Raw genomic sequence first — 18,315 nt, 5'->3', positions numbered from 1 at the left:
TTAAATCAAAAGAGAAACATGATTACAGTTAGGAAGACATGTCAAAAGCCAAGATATGCCATAAGCAAGGCCTCTTGCACCAAACAACCTGCCAAGTTGTGAATGCAAAGAAAAAGTTCTTGAAGGAAATTAAAAGTGCTACTTTAGTAAACACATGAATGATAAGTAACACAGTCTTATTGCTGATGTGGGGAAAATTTTAGTGGTCTGCATATATCAAACCAGCCACAGAACTCCCTTCAGCCAAAGCCGAATCCAGAGCAAGGCCCCAACTCTCTTCAATCCTATGCAGGAAAAGAGAAGTGAAGAAATTGCAGAAGAAAAGTTGGAAGCTAGCAGAGGTGGTTCATGATGTTTAAGGGAAGAAGCCATCTCTGTAACATAAAAGTGCAATGTGAAGCAGGAAGTGCCGATGTAGAAGCTGCACCAAGTTACCCAGAAGATCTAGTTAAGGTCATTGATGAAGGTGGCTACACTAAACAGATTTTCCATGTAGATAAAACAGCCTTCTATTGGAAGAAAATGCCACCTAGGGCTTCCATAGCTAGAGAGGAAAAGTCAATGCCTGGCTTCAAAGCTTCAAAGCATAGGCTGACTCTGTTGTTAGGAGCTAATGCAAGTTGGTGACTTTGAGATCAATGCTCATTTACCATACTGAAAATCTTAGGGCTTTAAGAATTATGCTAGCTTTTTCGCAACGGGTTTGCCGCCAGAACACAGGTGTCGTGAAAACTACCCCTAAAAGCCAAAATGGGAAAGGAAAAGACTCATATCAACATTGTCATCACTGGACATGTAGATTCGGGCACGTCCACCACTACTGGCCATCTGATCTACAAATGCGGTGGCATCGATGAAAGAACCATTGAAAAATTTGAGAAGTAGGCTGTTGAGATGGGAAAGGGTTCCTTCAAGTATGCCTGGGTCTTGCATAAACTGAAAGCTGAGCGGGAACGTGGTATCACCATTGATATCTCCTTGTGGAAATTTGAGACCAGCAAGTATTATGTGACTATCATTGACGCCCGAGGACACAAAGACTTCATCAAAAACATGATTACAGGGACATCTCAGGCTGACTGTGCTGTCCTGATTGTTGCTGCTGGTGTTAGTGAATTTGAAGCTGGTATCTCCAAGAATGCGCAGACGTGAGAGCATGCTCTTCTGGCTTACACACTGGGTGTGAAACAACTCATTGTTGGTGTTAACAAAATGGATTCCACTGAGCCACCCTACAGCCAGAAGAGATATGAGGAAATTGTTAAGGAAGTTAGCACTTACATTAAGAAAATTGGCTAAAACCTCGACACAGTAGCATTTGTGCCAATTTCTTGTTGGAATGGTGACAACATGCTGGAGCCAGGTGCTAACATGCCTTGGTTCAAGGGATGGAAGGTCACCTGTAAGGATGGCAATGCCACTGGAACCACGCTGCTTGAGGCTCTGGACTGCATCCTACCACCAACTCGTCCAACTGACAAGCCCTTGCGCCTGCCTCTCCAGGATGTCTACAAAATTGGTGGTATTGGTACTGTTCCTGTTGGCCGAGTGGAGACTGGTGTTCTCAAACCCAGTATGGTGGTCACCTTTGCTCCAGTCAACGTTACAACTGAAGTAAAATCTGTCGAAATGCACCATGAAGCTTTGAATGAAGCTCTTCCTGGGGACAATGTGGGCTTCAATGTCAAGAATGTGTCTGTCAAGGATGATTGTCGTGGCAACGTTGCTGGTGACAGCAAAAATGACCCACCAATGGAAGCAGCTGGCTTCACTGCTCAGGTGATTATCCTGAACCATCCAGGCCAAATAAGTGCTGGCTATGCCCCTGTATCGGATTGCCACATGGCTCACATTGCAGGCAAGTTTGCTGAGCTGAAGGAAAAGATTGATCGCCGTTCTGGTAAAAAACTGGAAGATGGCCCTAAATTCTTGAAGTCTGGTGATGCTGCCATTGTTGATATGGTTTCTGGCAAGCCCGTGTGTGTTGAGAGCTTCTCAGACTATCCACCTTTGGGTCACTTTGCTGTTCGTGATATGAGGCAGACAGTTGTGGTGGGTGTCATCAAAGCAGTGGACAAGAAGGCTGCTGGAGCTGGCAAGGTCACCAAGTCTGCCCAGAAAGCTCAGAAGGCTAAATGAATATTATTCCTAATACCTCCCACCCCACTTTTAATCAGTGGTGGAAGAACGGTCTCAGAACTGTTGGTTTCAATTGGCCATTTAAGTTTAGTAGTAAAAGACTGGTTAATGATAACAATGCGTTGTAAAACCTTCAGAAGGAAAGGAGAATGTTTTGTGGACCACTTTGGTTTTCTTTTTTGCGTGTGGCAGTTTTAAGTTATTAGTTTTTAAAATCAGTACTTTTTAATGAAAACAACTTGACCAAAAATTTGTCACAGAATTTTGAGACCTATTAAAAAAGTTTAATGAGAAAAAAAAAAAAGAATTATGCTAAACCTACTTTGCCTGTGCTCTCTCAGTGGAACCACCAAGCCTGGGTGACAGCATGTCTCTTTACAGCATAGTTTACTAAGTATTTTAAGCCCACTGTTGAGACTCACTGTTCAGAAAAAAAGGATTCCTTTCAAAATATTACTGCTCATTGACAATGCACCTGATTACCCAAGAGCTCTGATGGAGATGTACAAGGAGATGAATGCTGTTTTCATGCCTGCTAGCACAACGTCCATTCTACAGCCCATGGATCAAGGAGTAAATTCAACTTTCGAGTCTTATTTAAAAAATACACTTCTGGCCGGGCGCAGTGGCTCACGCCTGTAATCCCAGCACTTTGAGAGGCCGAGGCGGGTGGATTACCTGAGGTATGCAGGTTGAGACCAGCCTGACCAACATGGGGAAACCCTGTGTCTACTAAAAATACAAATATCAGCTGGGCGTGGTCGTGGGTGCCTGTAATCCCAGCTACTTGGGAGACTGAGCAAGGAGAATCGCTTGGACCCGGGAGGCGGACGTTGCAGTGAGCCGAGATCGCGACACTGCACTCCTTCCTGGGCGACAAGAGTGAGACTCCATCTCAAAAAATAAATAAAAAAATAATAATAATAAAAAATACACTTCATAAGGCTATTAGCTGCCAGATATAGTGATTCCTCTGGTGGATCTGGGCAAAGTAAATTGACAAATTTCTAGAAAGATTCTCACCACTCTTGACACCATTAAGAACATTTGCGATTCACGGAAGGAGGTCAAAATATCAACATAACAGGAGTTTGGAAGAAATTGATTCCAATGCTCATGGAAGACTTTAGTGAAGGAAGTAACTGCAGATGTGGTGGAAATAGCAACAGAACTAGAATTAGAAATGGAACCTGAAGATGTGACAGAATTGCTGCAATCTCATGTCAAAACTTTCACAGATGAGGAGTCACTTCTTATGGATGAGCAAAGGAAGTGGTTTCTTGAGATGGAATCTGCCTCTGGGGAAGATGCTGTGAACACTGTTGAAATGACAACATGCCGGGTGTGGTGGCTCACACCTGTAATCCCAGCACTTTGGGAGGCTGAGGCAGGCAGATCACCTGAAGTTAGGAGATCGAGACCAGCCTGGCCAACATGGTGGAACCCCGTCTCTACTAAAAATACAAAAATTAGCCGGGTGTGGTGGCACATGCCTATAATCCCAGCTACTCAGGAAGCTGAGATAGGAGAACTGCTTGAGCCCGGGAGGCGGAGGTTGCAGTGAGCCAAGATTCTGCCACTGCACTCCAGCCTGGCTGACAGAGCAAAACTCTGTCTCAAAACAAACAAACAAAAACCAAAAGATTTAGGATATAACATAAACTAAGTTGATAAAGCAGTGGCAGGGTTTGAGAAGATTGATACCAATTTGAAATAAGTTCTACTGTGCATAAAATGCTATCAAATGGTGCTACATGCTACGGAGAAATCTTTCAGAAAAGGAAGAATCAATTGACAAAGCAAACTTAAACAAATTGCCACAGCCACTCCAGCCTTCAGCAACCACCACCTTGATCAGTCAGGTTCATCAACATTGAGGTGGGCCACTACACCAGCAAAAAGATTATGATTTACTGAAGGCTCAGATGACTGTTGTCATTTTTTTAGTGATAACATGTGTTATGATTAAGATATCTACATTTTTGAGACATAACGTACACTTAATACACTGCAGTATAGTATATAACTATTATATGCATAGGGCTGCTAACACTTTGTGTGATTTGCGTTACTGTGGTATTCACTTTATTGTGGTGGTTTGGAACCTACCTCACAATATCTCTGAGGTATGCCTGTATATTGCTGGCGGGAATGTAAACTTGCACAGTAGCTTTGCAAAACAGTTTGGCAGTTCTTCAAAAAGTTAAATATAGACTTTATACCATATGACTCACCAATTCTACCCATTGGTATATATCCATGATAAGTTCAAGAAAACATACATCTATACATATATTCAAACATGAATGTTGATAGCAGCATTATAATAGACAAAAGATGGAAAAAACCCAAATGTCTGTCAATTGATGAATGAATAAACAAAATGGATCTACGTACACATATTATTATGAATATTATTCAGCCATAAAAAGAAATAAAGCCTGATAAATGCTGCCTGGAACCATCATGAATGAACCTTTAAAACGTTATGCTAAGTAAAAGAAGCAGTCACAAAATACCACATATTGTATGGTTCATTTTGCATGAAATCCCCAAACTAGGAAAATCCACAGAGACAGAAAATAAATCTATGGTTCCCAGGGGTTGTGGGGAGGAGGAAATGGAGAATAATTGCTAATGGGTATCACAGTTCCTTTTAGGGTGATGAAAATCTTCTGGAGTTAGATAGTAGTAAGAGTTGGATAGCTTCATCAATATACTAAGAACTACTGTATGCTTTAAAAGGATGAATATTATGGTATGTGCACTGTATTTTACTAAAGGTGTTATTTTATATATTTATTTATTTATATTTTGGGTTTTTTTTTTTTTTTTTTGAGACGAAGTCTTGCCCTGTCTCGCCCAGGATGGTGTACAGTGGTGCAATCTCAGCTCACTACAACTTCTGCCTCTGGGTTCAAGCGATTCTCCTGCCTCAGCCTCCTGAGTAGCTGGGTCTACAGGCATGTGCCACCATGCCCGGCTAATTTTTGTATTTTTAGTAGAGACGAGGTTTCACCACGTTGGCCGGGCTAGTCTGGAACTCCTGACCTCGTGATCTGCCCACCTTGGCCGCCCAAAATGCTGGCATTACAGGCGTGAACCACCTACCCAACCTTAATAAGGGTGTTATTTTAAAAAAACAAGCTAGGCACCTAGGGTATACAATTGAAGGAGGCTCTGATTCTCAGGGCCACGCAAATGCAGGGTTGGCACCTATGAGTGTGGCCCTCCTGAAATGTTGTGCCATAAGCACCTGGCTCTCCCTAATTCAGGCCCTCAGGAGAAAGCTCTAATTCTGGTCAATTCGAAACAGGAGGACACGGCTTCTGGGAGACACTCGGTGCTCCAGAAAGAGCCATTTGGTCCGTTCTCTTCCTCTGGACATGAAATGCTTCCAATTGGGTCCAGCCTAGGATGGAGCGGGGTTGGGGGATATCTGATGACATTAGGAACTGCTGCATCAACTCCCCCGAGTCCCTGCCTCTGGACCCCCGAGAGAGGACACAAGGAGTGTCCGGAGCCCATGTGACTCAGTGTCTCTTCCCATCACTTCGCGGGAAAATGGGGCTGCTTACACCGCACCGCAGCCCAAGCACCTGTGGCTGGAGAAGGGCTCGGGTGCTAGGAGTGAGGAGCCTGGTTCTGGGCCCGGGACTGGTACTAGGTGGTGGTGGGACCTGGAACAGATGCTTTGGTTCTAAGTGAATCCCTCATATTCATGACAAGAGGCGTGGAACACAGACCCATGGGGCCTTCCCACTGGAACATGGAGCTTGGCTGTCACCCGACCTTCGCTTCCTGAAGTAGAAAAGCCCAGGGTTCCAGGCTCTGTCTCCCGCAGACCCCTTGTTTCTGGCGCGGAGGCCCCGGGCCCCGCAGGCTCCCAGCCCACTTCTCTGGGCTCAGAACTTCTCTGGGTTCAGAACCCGATCCCGAAGCGGCCCTGGCGCTGCGGGTGGCCGAGGCTGGGTGCGCGCCTTGGGAACCTGGCTGGCCTCAGACTGGTCGGAGCATCTGCGGACATATCCCTGGGCGGGGCGGAGCGGGGGTTCCCCGACCTGCTCATGTTCTTACAGCCCTTGCCCTCCGCCCCCGCGCGAACGCGCCCGCCTCCCGGCTATCCCGATAGGGCGCTGCCCCAGTCAGGCGGCTTGTCAAGTATGGGAGGAGCCTAAAAATCCCCTACTCCCGGTCGCGGTTTAAAAGGCGGTGCCGGCCAAGGCCCGAGTGGGAGTCCGCGGCGACAGCAGCAGCAGAGGCGCGTCTTGGGCCCTGGGGGTCGGCGTCCAGGCTCGGAGCGCGGCACGGAGACGAGGTGGCAGGTGAGGGCGTCCCCGCGCAGGGCCGGGGTCGGGAACGGGAATGGCGGGTTCAGGTCCCCCGGCTGCCACCGAAAGATGGGACCTGAGGACAGGAGAAGTCGCTCATCCAAGAGCCCCGGGGAAGCGGTGGTGTCTCGGCGCGTCAGCCACGGTTTCTGGGGGGTCCCCTGCAGCGCGCAGCCGGTTTCCGCCTCCGCAGCGCCCCGCCGGCGCGGACGCCGCCCTGCCCGACGCCTCCTGGCCGCCCGTCTCCGGCCGAAGCGCTGCCCCGCAGCCCCTCCCCACCTGCCGGCCCTGTTTTCTCACTGCTCCTCTCTGCTCTGGGATCCGCAGGACGACGTCTGTGCTGGCACTTCTCTTTCAAAGCCACCAGTCTCCAGTTCCAAGTCCGGGCGCTCTTATCCATCCTAATTTTTTCAATAATCAGCGAAACGCATGGGGCCCGTCCTTCTTCAGATGACTCCTCCAGGGACTGTGAATCCGCGGAGCCAGGCGCAGCCGTCGCCTGCAGGGCCTGCGGTCTGTGGGGACCGCCAGCAAGACGAGGAATCACCTTCGGGAGGAAGGGTCGTGCTGGGGAGGGTTGCGCCGGCGGGGTCAAGGGAACCTCCTTTAGGGCGGGAATCAAGCCTCCGGGCCGCGGTGTTTGAGGGTGAGTGGAATTAATCCCGTGATGGACATGGGGCCTTCTAAGGGGGACCAGGAGTTTGTGAAGAGGTGACTGGGAGGGGTTCAGAATGGCCAGAGGTGGAGGCTGTGACTTGAGCGAGGCTGGATCAAGGGAGGGGGCAGGTGGAGAAGAAACCGTTTTAACAAGGTGGCTTTGAGCGGAACCTAAGGGTTCTGGGAGATTTAGGAGGAAGGACAAGAGGATTAAGACACGGCTTTCTGAGGACGTTGTGTGGCTGTGGCATGGTGGTGGCTGAGGGGAGCGGGTTGTGTTCATTGTCCAAGGCTCTCCAGTGCTTTGCGTGGCGTTTTGGGGAGCACAGATGAGGTGTCCCGACAGTGAGGAGTGGCTCTAGGGAGACCAGAGGCTCGGGAGGGGGCCTGGGCACTAGGCCAGGCACAGGATCCAAAGTGGAGAGAAATGTGGGCGTAGAGGGCAGGCCTTGGGGATGGGTGTGGGGGAAGGGGGGATGGAAAGGAGTCAGGGAGGTCTCCTAGGCTCACCTGCAGGAGTGAGGGTCTCATTTCCAAGGGCACCGGGAACTGCAGCCTGGGGGTGGGGGTTCATTTGGTTTCAGACCTGTGGCGAAGAGACCCACCCCATCACATTCACACTTTGGCTTCCACTAGCTTCAGAGGTAGTACTAGCTCTTTGTTCTCACTGGTTTTCCTTCCTCACTTTGGGCTGTTTCTTGCCTTTTCCATTCTGGTGTTCTGCAAGGACCAGTTCCTTCGTCTCATGCACCATTTACACTCATGGCTTTTGCTGGGAGTAATGAGTAAAGCTCCCCAATAGATGTTTCTGAGTTAGAGCACTGAAAACAAAATGAAGCAAAAACAACGCATTTCCAATCTTCCAAGGTCACATGATGTCCAGAGGACAGTGATGGGCAATAACTTTTTGTCTTCCCCATTAGAATGCAAGCTCCACAATGAGATTTTTATTTATTTATCTTTTTTTTTTTTTTGAGACGGAGTCTTGCTCTGTCACCCAGGCTGGAGTGCAGTGGTGCAATCTTGGCTCACAGCAACCTCCGCCTTCTGGGTTCAAGCAATTATCCCACCTCAGCCTCCTGAGTAGTTGGGTCTACAGGTGTGCACCACCACGCCCAGCTAATTTTTGTATTTTTAGCTTCATCATGTTTGCCAGGCTGGTCCGTAACCCCTGAGCTCAGGCAATCCACCCAACTGAGCCTCCCAAAGTGCTAGGATTACAGGTGTGAGCCACTACACACAGCCAGAACAGAGATTTTTTATGTTTAATTCACAACCGAGTCTTCACTGCCTAGAACAGATGCTCAGTAAAGATTTATTGAAGGAATGAATCCCTTTTTGTATCTCTTGTATCTATCACCAGATACTCTTGTATCTAGTACCTATTTGGCATACAGTAGATAGAAAGCTTTGTTGAGTGAATAGCTCTGCCTTTCGTCTTTTTTGATATGTATACATCTTTTAAAAAATAATGAATAGACTTTTACAGCTGTTTTAGTTTACAGCAAAACAAAGCAGAAAGAAAATATCCCCTCCCACAAACATCCTGGACCGTATAGCCTCCCCTACCATCAACATCCTGCATTAGTGTGGAATATTTGTGACACCTGATGAACCAACATAGATACATGGTTACAAAAATGAACCAATATGGATAAAACATATACATTATCAGTCAAAGTCCAGAGCTTGTTAGGTTTTGCTCTTTGTGTATATTCAAGATACATTTGACAAATGTATAATGAGATGTACCCAACACTGTAATATCAGACTCCACTGCCCTAAACATCCCTTGTGCTCCACCTACCTATCCCTCCTTCCCTGCAAATCCCTGGCAACCACTAATCTTTTTTACTATCTCCATAGTTTTTCCTTTTCCAGAATGTCACATAGTTGGAATCATACATTATGTAGTCTTCTCAGATTGGCTTCTTTCACTTAGATTTATACATTTAAGATTGCTCCAGAATTTTTTTTTTTTTTTTTTTGTGGCTTCAGAGCTCATTTCTTTTGAGCACTTAATATTCCATTGTATAGATGTGCCACAGCTTATCTGTCCACCTATTAAATGACATCTTAGATGCCCTGAAGTTTTGGCAATTATGAATAAAGCTGCTATAGACATTCTTGTACAGGTGTTTGTATGGGCGTAAGCTTTCAACTCGTTTGGGTAGATATCAAGGTGTGGAGTTGCTTCATCTTATGGTAAGAAGAGCTTGGTTAAGAAATTGCCAAAATGGGCCCGGCGCAGTGGCTCACGCCTGTAATCCCACCACTTTGGGAGGCCGACGCAGGTGGATCACGAGGTCAGGAGATCGAGACCATCCTGGCCAACACGGTGAAACCCCGTCTCTACTAAAAATGCAAAAAAAAAAAAAAAATTAGCCGGGCGTGGCGGCGGGCGCCTGTAGTCCCAGCTACTTGGGAGGCTGAGGCAGGAGAATGGCATGAACCCAAGAGGCGGAGCTTGCAGTGAGCCGAGATCGCACCACTGCACTCCAGCCTGAGCTACTGAGACTCCGTCTCAAAAAAAAAAAAAAAAAAAAAAAAAAAAAAAAATATATATATATATATATATTGCCAAAACATCTTCCAAAGTGATTCTAACATTAGGCATTCCCACTAGGAATGTATGAGATTTCCTTGTGCTCCAGATCCTCATCAACATTTGGTGTTGTGTTTTGAATTCTAGCCATTCTAATAAATGTGTAATAGTATTTGTTTTTTTATTGCAATTCTTTAATGACCTATGATGTTGAGCATCTTTTCATATGCATATACATATGCTGAGGTGTCTGTTCAGAGCTTTTGCCCACTTTTAATCAGGTTGCACATTTCCATATTGTTGCATTTTAAGAGGGTTTTTGGGGGCATATTTTGGGTCACAGTCTTTTATCAGGTATGTCTTTTGCAAATATTTTCTCTCCGTCTGTGGCTTGTGTTGTGAATGTGGCTCGTTCTCTTGACAAACATATCTTTGTACAGTAGGTAATCCTGTTGTGCTTTTTGTTTTTTTCCTTTTGAGATGGAGTCTTGCTCTTGTCACCCAGGCTGGAGTGCAGTGGCGCGATCTCGGCTCACTACGATCTCCGCCTCCCAGGTTCAAGCGATTCTCCTGCCTCAGCCTCCCGAGTAGCTGGGATTGCTGGTGCCCGTCACCAAGCCCAATTGATTTTTGTATTTTTTAGTAGAGATGGGGTTTCACCATGTTGGCCAGGCTGGTCTCGAACTCCGACCTCAAGTGATCCGCCCGCCTCGGCTTCCCAAAGTGCTGGGATTACAGACGTGAGCCACCGCGCCCGGCCTGTTATGCATATAATTTTATTACTTTCTTTTTAATATAACATGAATAGCATGAAGTTCCAATTTTGCTCGAGAGTTCACAATTACCACTTTAAAGGGCTGCAAACTAATCACATTTCATCCTCGACAGCCCAACTTTACAGATGAAGGGAGAGGAATGCTAACTTGCCTATGCTAACCCGCAGAGCTCCGAATCCTCCGGTAGCGCCTCCGCTGTAATCCACCCAGTGCTTCCCTCCAGGCCCATCTCCCTCTCGTGCGCGCGGAAGTTTCGGTTTCCTTTTACGTAGGCCGCCCCAATCGTAAAACAAAGTCCGCGATCCTCTAGCCCGCAAGAGAGCTCCGGGATTCAGATCCTGGGCGCGAGGTCCCGCGAGCGGCGGGGCGGCGCTGTCGCAGGCCTCCTCCCTGGCAAGGGCCGCGGCAGGGGGAGGAGGCAGCGCGAGCAGTCCACGCCCTCCTGCCGGGCGCGCTCGACACGGACGGCGGACGGCTGACCAGCTCCCGGAGCGCGGCGAGCCCAGAGGACCCACAGCTGGGGCGCCACAGCGCGGCCATCCGGGCGGGGCCGAGGGAGCGCGGCGGGACTCGGCTGGACGGCGCGGCCACGGAGACGGGCGCGGTGAGCGGGCTGGCACCGCGCGGGAAAAACTCCGGGGGCCGCTGCGCTCAGTCCCGGCGACCCCCTAGTCGGGGTTCGCGCGCCGTCCCCCGGCACGCCCCGGCAAGGCTGCCGCAGCGTCGGAGTAATCCCCAACCCTCCGCCGCGGCTTCGTCCCTCACCCAGGCCTCCAGACGTTTGCCGCGGAAACGAAAGTAACTCTCGGGTGCTTGCGCGGCGGCCGGCGCGGCCGCGGGCTTCCCGGAAGGAGAGGGGTTCCGCCCGGCGTGCGAGCGGTGGGCGGGGCCCCGCCGGTACCGGAAGTCGGGTGGTGGGCGGGGCCGGGCCCTCCCGGAAGTCGGAGGTACGCGTCTAGCCGTCCCAGCTTATCGGGAGTCTGCTGGCCGCTTCTGCGCCAGAGATCTGGGCGCTGGACTGGTAGCGGGCGGAGACCTGCCTTTGGGCCGCGATTACGGCGTGAGGGTGGAATAGGCTGTCCCCCACGCCGTTAATGTCGTTGTTGTTTTGGTGGAGACGGTGGGCCCTTACTGCCCTATCATTAGGAAAACACAGTTTGGGCTCTTCCCACCGACCCTTTGAAAGGGCCTTTTACTGTTGCACTTGAGGCCACAGCAGGTTCCAAAAACAAAACCTTTTCTGCGTGATCTTAGACGACTGAGGGGACGAATGTGGTAACCCTAGCAGGCTTCTTTGGTGGTCACTGGCATGTGCTTTTGTGAAGTGCTGCAGACCCCTCTTCAGGGTTGGGAAGAGGATAGGCTGCATCCTTCCCTCAGCATTTGACAAAGCCTCAGAGGGGTGCGAGGGGTGCGGGGACAGGGGAAGGTCTGGGGTTGTTCTTTCTCTCTTGCTGACCATTTGACTGTCCCTTAATCAGAGCTTTTTTATCTTGGGCAAAGAAGGAGGCTGCTCCAACGATTAATTCTTCCCTGATTTACACTTGAAGAAGCCAAGGCAGGAGGTGAACTTTGAAATGTGCAGTGACTCAGTACCCATCTGAGCTCTGTGACTGCTAGGAAGATGGATTGAGTCAAGAGAAAATTGTCATATTAGAAATGTGGAATACTGGGCCGGGCACGGTGGCTCACTCCTGTAATCCGAGCACTGCGGGAGGCCGAGGTGGGAGGATCACCTGAGGTCAGGAGTTCGAGACCAGCCTGGCCAACATGACAAAACCCTGTCTCTACTAAAAATACAAAAATTAGCCGAATGTGGTGGCGGGTCCCTGTAATCCCAGCTACTCAGGAGGCCAAGGCAGGAGAATGGCTTGAACCCAGGAGGCGGTAGTTGCAGTGAGCAGAGATGGTGCCACTTACACTCTGTCCTGGGCGACAGAGGGAGACTCTGTCTCAAAAATAATAATAATAAAATAATGTGGAGTACCGCAACTCTTCACAAAAAGTGAAGAGAAGACTAGGCTTGTTTAAAATGAAATTTGGAGTGTATCATTATTACTGATAAAATAGCAAAAATAATAACTTTAATACTCATTTTCCTCTGCACTATACTGAGCCCCAGAGATATGCTGTACTTTCTGGATTGTGAATATTAATGAGTATTAAGAAAAGTTCTTAAATAGCCTCTTTCAAACTGGGCAGCTTACATTTTGGTGCTTATTAATTTATAACCTGTTAACACCCATATGATCTGGGAATCTGAAGAAAATATTTAACTTCCCATGCTTTAGTTGGATATTACATTCTGGCAAAAATGGTTACTGTATTAATCTGTAGAACATTGGTTTTGAGCCGTATGTTTCCTGTATTTTTGTTTTTATTTTTGAAGACAGAGTCTTGCTCTATCGCCCAGGCTGGAGTGCAGTGGCGCGATCGTGGCTCAATGTAACCTCCGCCTCTGGGGTTCAAGCAGTTCTCCTGCCTCAGCCTCCCGAGAAGCTGAGATTACAGGCATACACTACCACGCCTGGCTAATTTTTGTATTTCTAGTAGAGACAGGGTTTCACCAGGTTGGCCAGTCTGGTCTCAAACTCTTGGCAATCTGCCCGCCTCGGCCTCCCAAAGCCCGGGATTACAGGCATGAGCCCCTTCGCTCCGCCTTCCTGTATTTAAAAAATTTATTCTGTACTTTCTCGTGTTTCTGACTGTGGCATATTCATTTAATATAGATGAGTAAGGCTGTAAGAGTGGGTCTCTGCATCTGCATTTTTCCGAAGACAGATTATTTGCTATCTAGAGAAGTAGCATGTACGAGTGAGCCAACAGTGAAAGTCTGAATGAAGGGACGAAGATTGCATTCCAGGATCCTGCCACTTTAGGTGGATCGTTTAGCTCCAAATCTTAGTTTCTTTATTTGCAAATTGAAATCATAAAATTTGCTTCAGGGGTCATCATGCTTGTTTAAACTCTGTTTCAATTCTTGTCTCTTGCTGGTCCTTCCTTGCTGGTCCTTAAATCTCTTCCTTGCTCGGAACTTTTGTTTATCCAGGGAAAGCATCAGGCTGCTGTAATCAAGGAAGTTGGAGAAATCCTCTGGTCACTGGGATAACTGAGCAAAATCAGAATTCTGTTAGTGGGAAGTAAAAGGGCAATGGCAGGTGGGCAACCAGCATTTTCCGCCATTCTCTTGTTATGTGTGGTCATCACAGAAAAATGGGGAAAAAGTTAATTAGAATATTAGATATTCTAGAAAAAGTTAATATTAGAATATTAGATATGAATACTCACCCTGCCTTAGAAGGTAATTTGTGAAATTCCTTGGGATTTCACATTAATTTCAATAGAAAAAAATTCACTGTCCTGAGTCCCTGAATTAATATTTATTTATGGAAAACATTTACAAATTGCATTCAAATGGATATAATTATTAGTTAAAATTCGTTGATATAACAGGCCAGCATGTCTTTCTTACTCTGTAACATGGCTTTGTAATAATATGGTTATGCAATATGTCTATATAAGCTGCTTAAATTCAGTGTTTTTGGATTTCCTTCATTCAGCTACTCACAAGGCCTTCCTAAGATATACAGTGCTCATAAAGTTGAATCTTTCATGTGGAAAAAAGAGGGGTGGACTAGCAAAAACAAAAGAAATCACTGAAAACCATGCAAAAGATGCATAAGATTAACATCAGACTAAACTAGCAAACCGCAAGATTATAAGGAGAACTGACTTGGGTCAGGAGTTAAGCTCCCAAAATCCAGTGGACCCAACTAGAGGCCTTCCCAAGCTCCACCACACTCAGGAGCACCTGTAGGTCCTAGTTGGTCTTGACAAATTTGAGGAGACGTGGCGGAGACTGAAGGAGAGAAACCAGATAGGACTCCTCACCAAGTAGAAACCTTTTACCCAAAAGGGCATTTTTCAGGGCATATTGTAGTTCCTGCTTGTTTCTTTATTGTCTGTGAACATTTTTAATATTATTAAACATTCTTACACAACATCACTTTTGCAAACTGCTAGATATATTTCAGAGTGTTGATGGGCATAACTGATTCTCTTCTCTGTACATGCTAAGAGTTTTACCTACTTTTGCTGTTCTATGTAACGCTACCAGGAACAGCTTTGCACATAATCTTTATCAGCGTCTCTGATTTGATCCCTCAAAGAAATGCTGAGTCAAGGAATTATTCCTTTCAAAAAAAATTTTAATTTTACATTTGATTCATGTCTATTGGGGAAAATTTGGAAAACATAGTAAAAGTGTAAAGAAGAAAGGAAAAATCACCCTACCATCAAGATACAATCCTTGTTAACATTTTGGTGTCTTTTTTTTCTGTACTTACATCTTTATTTACATATATATATCACACAAATGTGAATATAATTTTTACAGATTTATTCGTCAAAAACAATTTTGAATGGCTATACAATATTCTGTTAGGAGTATGCTGTAATTCATTTAACAATATTTTTTATTTTTGGACAATTAAATAGTTCTCTTTTTAAAACAGTTATTCATTTGATGACAGGCCGGCATACATTGGGTTCTGCTAGGCTCTGGAAACGGTGCACAAGACAAGTTTCCTGCCTTCTGTGAACTTCATGAGAAATAATTCTCAATTACAGTACTGTCTTACCTGTGAAAATGTCTAATGGGAAGACTTAGGATGGCTTCCTTGACAAAATGACAGTTCTGACACCTAACCAGGCAAGAAGTTGGAAGAATGTGGCCTAAGAGTGTGGGACAGATGACCTTTATGGAATGGGGAAGACTTCACAGTTCTGCATGCTCCAGCGATCTGTAGTGAATGAAACAGGAGGGCTAAAATCAATGTTATCTTTTAAGCCCTCTGTCTTCACCCCCTCCTGCCTCATTCTCGCTAGGATTGCTCAGTAGGGCCCTGCTGACAGAGTGATCCCAGCTGAGAATGTTGGCATTCTCAAAGCCCAAGGAAATACCATCCGTGTTGATAAACACGTGGGTGGCTGGGCCAGCCATAGCCAGAGACATAAAGCAGGTAACAAATGTGTTTTCACAAATATATACATATGTACATATATATGCATATACAAATATATACACATATGTATATACATATATACAAATATAGCTATATACGTATACAAATATATATGCATATACACATACACAAATATATGTATATATACACATACACATATATGCACAAATATTTTATATCATGTATCATATTATATATATTTATACATATACAAATATATGTATATTTATATGTATACATATATAAATGTATACATATTTTTTTTCTCATAATCCTTACCACTTCTGTGAGGCGGTCATTGTTTCATTTTGCAGATGAGGAAATTGAGGCACAAGTGCCCCAAGGTCACAGGTTGGTGAGTCACAGAGCTACAGTTCACGTTCATAGTGGAGGGCCGGTGCTCGTGGAGCTGTGGCTCCCGCCGGTGCTCGTGGAGCTGTGGCTCCTGGTCTCTTACCTCAAGCGCCTGCCTAACCCCACCCCTCAGTCTTCAGGCCTTCATCTAGGCAGCCCCTCACCTCCACCCGCTGCCTACGTCCCACCGATGTACTTGTTTCCTGAGGGCACTTCCTCTTGTTTGGTAATGTCTTATGTCCTAGGAAAGAAGGCGCATAGATGCTGCTGTGTGAGCTTCCTCTGCTAGACAGAGCTGGCCCACAGCCTTTAGATGAGGCGTAGAAGGCTGGTTACCCGAGTCACCTGGAGCCAACCACTGCACAACACCATGGGCAGCCAAGGGGTTTCCAGAATCCCCTCTCCCCAAGGTATTTATTTTTTTCATTTTTTAACTCCCTGCCCTCCAACATTTTATTATGAAAAACACCAAAGTCCGAAGGTTAGGTCCACCACGAGTGTCGTCTTAACACCGCTTGCTTCATCATGTCATTCTCCATCTCCCTTCCCGTCATCTGTCCATCATTCTATCTGACTTTTTGATGTATTTCCAAGTACACATCAGTACACATCTCTAAATACTTCAGCATGCATACCACTAGACTTCAACATGTTTACAGGTTTGTCTTTTGATGTAAAATTGACCTGCAGTCGTTAGGAGTACATCTGCTGAGTATGGGCAGATGCGTATGCCTGCAACCCTAGCCCCCACTGATATCTTAGAACATTATCATCGCTCCAGAAAGTTCCCTCATGCCCCTGCCCGCTCAGCCTCACCATGCTCACAGGCGGCCAGTATTCTTTTTCTGGCTCAGATTGGTTTTGACTTCTGAACCATCATATAAATAGAATTACATAGTATGTATTCTTTTGTATAAGGCTACTTTTACTCATCACATTTTTGCATTTCGTTCATGCTGTCTTCATTCATGTGTATCAGCAGTCATTTTTATTGCTGAGTAGTATCCCATTGTGTTCATATACTACAGTGTGTTCACTCATTCTCTTATTCATGGGCAGCTGTTTCCAGTTTGGAGCTATTATGAATAAAGTTGCTATGAACATTTTACAAGTGTTTTCCGACATACATTTTCATTTCTCTTGGGACTGGAATTGCTGGGTCATAGTGCAGGTGTTCGTGGTTTTATAAACAAAGTATATGCCTATGAAATTTCTATGAGTATTTTATGCCCCAGAAAGGTTATTTTTCATGCTCTGTATTTGGATGTACATATTCATTATTTTATTTTTATTTTTTTGAGACGGAGTCTCACTTTGTTGCCCAGGCTGGAGTGCGGTGGCATATGATCTCAGCTCACTGCGACCTCCGTCTCCCAAGTTTAAGCAATTGTCCTGCCTCAGCCTCCTGAGTAGCTGGGATTAGAGGCGCGTGCCACCACACCTGGCTAATTTTTGTATTTTTAGTAGAGACGGGGTTTCACCATGTTGGCCAGGCTGGTCTTGAACTCCTGACCTCGTGATCTGCCCTCCTCAGCCTCCCAAAGTGCTGGGATTATAGGCGTGAGCCACCGCGCCCAGCTGGGATGTGGGTATTTCTGGAATACAAAACATTCATAGCCCTTCTACTCTCAAATCAAAACACAGACAGGCACATTCACATGCACACACCAGTGTGTCCATGCCCTGTTGGTTTGCATAGAGTTTCTGTTTTGCCATCAAGCTCTTTGCCAGCCCTTTTCCCAAAGTGTTTGTACCATTTTATACTCCCACCAATGATGTTTGAGAGGTCTGGTTGCTTCTCATGTTTGCCAGTATTTGGTGCTATGAGTCTTTAGTTTTGGATATCCTGGTAGTTGTGTAGTGGTGTCTCATTGCGGTTCTCCATGGGTGTTTATTCTTCATTTCAGTTTGGGGAAAATGAATGAATGGAAGAAAAGAAGGGAGAAGGATGAAGCAAATAGCTGTGCTTTGAGATCTGACACTGTATACTTCACAGCCCTGATGGATATTCTCCAAATTCTACTCCTTTTTCACATTTTCTTCTTAGAGTTTGCATTGTTCTTTTTATATTCTTCAGATTCCTTTTGTTCATAATTTCTTAAACCTATTCATTTTCTAATGCCTTTCAGTTGTTAATTTACTGAAGTTCTTTGGTGCTTACTACTCCTGTTTGCTGTAGCTGCAGGGTCTGTCTCACGGCGATTTTTTTCTTTTGTGTTTTATAATTTTGGAAAGGGAGCTCATGTTAAATTTGTATTTGTGGGAATTCTGTCTGGCCTGGCTTGAGGGTGTTGTTTGCTTTAGCCAATAACCTCAGGATGGCATCAGCCTGTGACCACTTCCTGTATAAAAGTTCATAGTTTAGGTGATCCTCTCATTTCAAAGTCTGTATCTATTTGAAGACAGGCCCAAGGTTATAAATTTGCACAGACTTTTTTTTTTTTTTTAATACCTTGTGCCCAGTCCAAGATAAATATGTTTGTTTGCCA

The 18,315-nt window shown here is 46.0% G+C and overlaps 1 protein-coding gene and 1 pseudogene across 4 annotated transcripts in view; both read left to right on the top strand.

The window, feature by feature from the left end:
- The first annotated feature begins 693 nt into the window (after window positions 1-693).
- Window positions 694-2,428, top strand: LOC104661229 (annotated as a pseudogene). The gene has a single exon (XR_747815.2). The product of XR_747815.2 is annotated as an elongation factor 1-alpha 1-like (transcript).
- A 3,919-nt stretch (window positions 2,429-6,347) lies between these two features.
- RIPK1 (receptor interacting serine/threonine kinase 1) overlaps window positions 6,348-18,315 on the top strand; it is a 63,020-nt gene continuing 51,052 nt past the window's right edge. The window contains exon 1 of one of the 3 annotated variants that reach the window (XM_030929315.1): window positions 6,348-6,464. The gene's annotated coding sequence lies outside the window, so the exon portion shown is untranslated. Of the gene's footprint in view, window positions 6,465-10,442; window positions 11,247-18,315 lie in introns of those variants that run through there. The other 2 variants (XM_030929313.1, XM_010361800.2) reach the window with 2 other exon arrangements.

This window comes from Rhinopithecus roxellana, chromosome 4, assembly GCF_007565055.1.
Source record: "Rhinopithecus roxellana isolate Shanxi Qingling chromosome 4, ASM756505v1, whole genome shotgun sequence".
Taxonomy (NCBI): domain Eukaryota; kingdom Metazoa; phylum Chordata; class Mammalia; order Primates; family Cercopithecidae; genus Rhinopithecus; species Rhinopithecus roxellana.
The sequence above is the reverse complement of the archived record's forward strand: the minus strand, read 5'-3'. Positions and strand labels throughout refer to the sequence as shown.